The sequence below is a fragment of the Periplaneta americana genome, chromosome 5, assembly GCF_040183065.1.
Source record: "Periplaneta americana isolate PAMFEO1 chromosome 5, P.americana_PAMFEO1_priV1, whole genome shotgun sequence".
Taxonomy (NCBI): Eukaryota; Metazoa; Arthropoda; class Insecta; order Blattodea; family Blattidae; genus Periplaneta; species Periplaneta americana.
The window spans coordinates 102,554,861-102,561,125 of record NC_091121.1 but is presented as its reverse complement, the minus strand read 5'-3'; positions in this window follow the sequence as shown (position 1 = coordinate 102,561,125).

Sequence of the window (6,265 nt, the reverse complement as noted above, 5' to 3'; positions counted from 1 at the left end):
TGGTGTAATAATCATGATGAAGATCTGGAACACATTCTTCTATACTGTCCATCCATAAAATACAAAAGAAGTAAATTAAAATCATCAGTACCAGTTGCAGAAGTCACAGCCCTGCAGTATATATTGACTACACCCCAACTCTGGCTACTAGCAACAGGCATCTATAATGAACACCGATCAAAATACTCCTCATTTCTCGTGAAAAACAACAACTGAATAGACTACAGTGGACTTTATGTTGTCAGCAAACGGCTGGATACATTAAGAAGATTGATTGATTGATTGATTGATTGATTGATTGATTGATTGATTGATTGATACCTTGTAACATTTTACCTAAAATCATATTTATTTACTAAACTTTGTGTGAAATATATTTTAGGCTATACTTCGCTTGAGAAACATTTCTTTTGAGTGTCCAGCAGTAGTCTGACAGAATATTTGGGCTTTATTTTTCCTGGTAGCGCCTTTCCATTTCAGAAAAATCCTGATGAAAACGCTCCCTATGTTCATCGCTCACTACCAGAAGATTATGAGGAAAGAAAAAAATAGATGAGGATTCAAGAAGTTATTTTGAGAGATGTTTTTACTCTTAATCGAATTTAAATTATCAGGTCATTTAAAAGCGCTTGAAATTTTAAGTGTTATAAATGTATTATTTTAGGTAGAAAAAAGACAAGAATATCACTGTGTTGGGAAAACAAGGGTTTGGTTTTTACTAAATACTGGGAATACGACAGCCGCGCCGTTCTCTTATTCAACACATACCACTCTCTCTGTGACACAATGAACAACAGTTTGCAATTTAATTCGAGATAGAACCATTGTAAGGTTGTTGAATATGCCAAGGAAACTTTAAGATAACTCCACCATAAAAAATCGGCAGGATTAAGATTTGAATATCTTGGAGGCCATATTCTTAGAAAATTAATGCCTATTGAAGATACCATCACCAAAATTCAGGTTAATTACTCGTAATTGGCTCTATGTTTTCCAAGTCGTGATTCCTCACTCTAGTGAAAAAGAAGTTCTGTAGCATAGCGCTCCCCGCCTATTATGACAGTATCTATTATTACTTTGATATCTTTGAACAAATGAACTGCGAAGTGCAGCCACGCCATACAGTGACCTTCAAATCATGAAGATCTTGCATAAATAAATTCGGGGATAATTTTCAGACTGAATTCTGCAACTGCGTGTTTTAACTCCATTAGATTAATAACAAGAGAAGTAAGACAAGAACGCCCACTCTCACCATTAGACCTACTAATTAATTTCTATATTGAAAAAGTCACTTCTAATTGGTATAATGAAATGTTTTTGCGACGTTCTATCCATTGTATTTCATTTCATTTGCTGATTATTATTATTATTATTATTATTATTATTATTATTATTATTTAGTATTTATTATTAGCAGTGTTATTATCAATTTATTATTAATTGTGTTTATTATTCATAGTCATTACTGAGTGTAATTAGTTACCACTGCCACCGGGTATTTATCCATTTGCAGTGTGGATAAATAGATACAAGAGAGATCTCTGTTTGTTTTAGATAGTGCGGTAGGCAATTAAAATATGGAAATATAGCTTACAAAAACAAAAGTAATGGGTTTTACAGGTTATTAATACATAAAGGCATAAATAATAATACAAGATAAAATATTGGAACAGGTTTCTGAATTTTGTTATTTAGGTTGTAATATTTCATATCTGAAATCTGCAGATGTTGAGAAAAAATTATCCAGATTGCCAAAGATTACTGGTACAGTGGCAAAGTAAGAAAATAAACAATCACTCAATTTCATAAAACAATGAAAATTCCGACATTAACATACTGCTCCGAGACTTGGACGTTAACAAAAGGAGAAGAAAAATAATAGAGGCTGCTGAAATGATATTCCTTCGACCAACAGCAGGATACACTTGAATGGAACATAAATACAGCAATGAAATCAGAAACAAATTGTAACTTGATTGTTTGAATGGCATTATATAACAATATAGAAATAGATAGAAACAACATGTACAAAGAATGAAACTACATCTTGTAACATTTCAACTCCTCTATTACAAACCATATTGTAAGAGTAGAATTAGACGCCCAATAAAAAAGACGAGATGTTTTCTTTTAAATCTGAAACAGGAACAGCACATTATGTCTAAGCAGTGAAGAATCTGATGATGAATACCACCATTAAGAAATAATTATGTATTTCTTTATCAGAAAACTTTGTCCTGCCAATGATTTTTAAGTTGGATCTCTCCTGGCACAAATAAAGCAAATTCTTTTCTGTTTGTCAATTTCTTTGAGTGTGAACAATGGTTTTGGATTTTTTAGAATTCTACAAGCTGTGCTATAACTCATGAAGATGCCTGGACGCCTGACTGAAACTACCAATTCTATAATAATGTCTAATTATTCCATTACTTGTCTGAAGCACATTAGCAGCAATTACAGCATTGATTACTTCTGGTTTTCCACATTTCTTGCTATCAACAACAGAATCAGTTTATTCAAACGTACTGATTAGGCTATATTCCTGTAATCAAAACTTGAACATAATAAATATGGGAAATGCCTGCTATTATTCGTTTGAGAAGCTTTTGTCATACAGTCTGGTTTAAAAAAAAAACGTAAAGTTAAAATTTATAAAAACAGTTATATTGCCGGTTGTTCTCAATTGTTGTGAAACTTTGGCTCTCACTTTGAGAGAGGGACACAGGTTAAAGGTGTTCGAGAATAAAGTGTTTAGGAAAATATTTCGGGCTAAGAGGGATGAAATTGCAGGACAATGGAGAAAGTCCACAACGCAGAACTGCACACATTGTGTTCTTCACCTAACATAATTAGGAACATTAAATCCAGACGTTTGAGATGGGCAGGGCATGTAGCACGTATGGGTGAATCAAGAAAATAAATGCATATAGAGTGCTAGAAGACCTGAGGGGGAAAAAGACCTTCGGGAAGGCGGATACGTGGATGGGAGGATAATATTAAAACGGATTTGAGGCATTTGGGATATGATGGTAGGGAATGGATTAATTTTTCTTAGGATAGAGACCAACAGCGGGCTCATTTTCTTCTAGGAACCTCCGGGTTCTTTAAAAGCTATATGTAAGTAAGTAAGTAAGTAATCAAGATTGAAATATGGCCTTCTTTTTTATTGTGAAGTGTTTTGAATTTTCTCAGACCTAGAGAAAGACTCATATTGGTTTCACAATAGTATTGGTCTAGATGTATCTTAATATTTAATGGCAGATTCATGGCTTGAAATTGCAATATTCTCGCAGCAGCAATATTAAAATCATAAATGCTTTAATTAACAAAGGTAATTACTGAAATACAAAAGTAACAAAGGAAAAGCAATTATTTGTCCAACACTGATGATTTTGCTTTTTTCTACCTAAAATTTAATGTAGTGTAATATTTATAACGCTTTAAAATTTCAAGTGAATTTTGAATAACCTTACAATATCCGAAGTTAGCGAGGTCATGCTCGACAGGTAAGAACGACTAAAATTTTTAACATCAATTGCTTCGGATAGGATGTGAAGACATAAAGATCATGCAGTTGTCTAACGGCACACAAGGCATCCTTTCTCTTACTGTTTCTCTCACAGCCCCTTTCTCTGAAAAAAATTGCAGATTTCTAAATGCAAGGCAGGAAACAAAGTATAAATATTATAACGGTACAAAAAACCATTAAATAGTTGTTGAAGCTAGGCTGTTGGTATTTTTAACATTTCACAGATTTGGAAACATTCTAAGTTCCGAAACGACATGTCAACTTCATAATCAGGGAAGGAAATGAAAGGAGAACGGGATTGCAATACTGGAAAATAACTCTTGGTAGCAGATCCAGAGCTATATGTAACTTTGAAACGTTAGATTTATCTATGTCTATACAGGCCGCGCCACCGTTTTGGCATGTGAAATATGTAATGTAAACCTATCTTTGGAAGAGTCTGTGGGCGATGAAGCTGACAACTGTGCTGATGTGACATGTACCTAATAGGTGGTATCATTCTCAACTGCAGTAGTAACAGAAGCTCACTGACTGAACACTTTACTCAAGGACACAACGCAGGAACGCTGGCATAGGGAAAGTTAAGTGTGAGTATCTTACTTTTACCGCAGTCAGTGTGCAGCAAGACTGTCAGCTGTAGTTGTCAGATTGCTGACGTGACGTTTATACGAGGTGGTACCATTCTCAGCTACACTAGCATCAGATGCTCGCAAACTGTGCATTCTACTCAAGGACACGCGCCAAAAACGTTGGCGTCAGCAATAACACTTATATTCCAAACCTTCACACCACGTTGATCATCGTAAAGTCTCAAATCATACCTGAAATTGATAGTTTTATAGTGCACGAGTTCTCAGTGTAACAGTATATCGAATTTTTAACTGCTGGGAGGCTTAATGGATCCAAGAACTCCTGCGGACATTATAGTATATGATAAGTACAGCACAATTTCTCCTACGCAGCACCAGCACTGGGGAAATAAAGTAGACGTACTGAACGAATGCATCGTATGGACATATTGATAATAATGATAAAAGTCTTGTTAGCATATTGCGGCTATGTTAAGGAATGAAGGCGAAAAACGACAATGAGAAGTACATGTCATGAACTCATCAGAGAGAGAACTTAATGTAAAACGCGTACGTAAATCAAGCTTTAAATTATCTTTTGACTCTGCCACGATGATTTCAGATAATAATGACTACACAGGACTAAGTGATGCTACTACCGGTACTAATAATTATTTGGTATTACCGTTACCATTAAATACCGGATATATATCGTCGGTTTACAAGCAAAACACATTATGTTACAGATATTACTTTGAGAAAAAGGCGTATATAATGTACAGTAGTGGCAAAAAAAATGTATAGTAACTGATTTCAGAGTCACAGATTCAAATTTTGCTAGTCACAAAACACATCCATCTTGTATAATTAATTGTAACAATGAAATTTATTGCATTTGTTCGATTCTTACCGTCTTTTGTTTCCTTCAGTGCCTCAAACTTACAGACGAAACAACTTTGAGCGTTTTTATTTTCATCTGGCATCAATATTATATTCCTACCTCTATTCCACAAAGATAACTGCGTATTTTTACATTAAATAGCAGTACAAACCTCTGGCTTCTCTGTCCATATTGAAATTACAACAGTTTGACACAATAGACAGCACACGATTCTTTGTATCACCTACAAGGGTCGGTCCGGTTTTTTTTTTGCCACTACTGTACATGTATGTATGTGTATAAACTGAGAATTGGAAAATCAAATACTCATAAAGAGAAACAACTTACTAAAAATTATATTTTGATCATTCAGTTTTGTTAAAAGCTCTGAAAACGCCTTTTTGTCAGAGGTAATATTTTTTACTTAATGTGTTTTGCTTGTAAGCCGACGATATGCACAGTCAACTAAAAAATAAGTATGTAAATATGCATAAACTGCAAGAAATTTGTACCATAATATGAAAAGACAAATAAACGAAAATCAGGGAAAGTAATTCTTTTATGGAATATATTGATCATAGCTACAACAGTATACCGGGCGAAACGTAAGTAATGTCAATAATTTTGTGATGATTTCTTTAGTAAAGAGGAAGAAAATAGTAATGTAACATTTTCTTGTGTTTTGGATAATTTTCCAGAAAAACGTGCAATTTTAAACATATGAAATGTGCCATTGTGCATTGTTTTAATCAATGGCCTAATGCACAGTAGTGCGTTGTGTTCCGCTGAACAAATCCTTCACCGGACGTGTTTTGAATAGTGGAATGCGTGGTCATTGACATGTAAGAAAAAATTCAGATTGTTTTCTGTTTAATGTTTCTGTATTAAACGTATAGGAAATGTAGAGATAACATGTAAGCAATATTTCGCTTCATCCAATTAGAAGTAATTGCCTCCAATTTCAGTTTTTGAAGTAGTTAACAGGTAAAATTACAGAATAAAGAGTAAATTTCCAGAGGTCTCTTTAATGCGCAGTTGTTTATATTAACATTTTTTGTTTACATTTCTTGTTCTCTCCTCCATCGCTCTAACAAACCTACCCGCAAGCTGTACGTAATAACTTTTTACAGCGTTGTCACTTGCTTATAATTTAAAATTACTTTGAGGATCTAAAACATACATTTTGTTCAGATAAAATTTCTGAAAATGTAAGGGGCAAAACTAAAATTCGTTATCAGAATTACTGCTCGCAGAAGAATAATACATTCGGAGTACATTGTAATT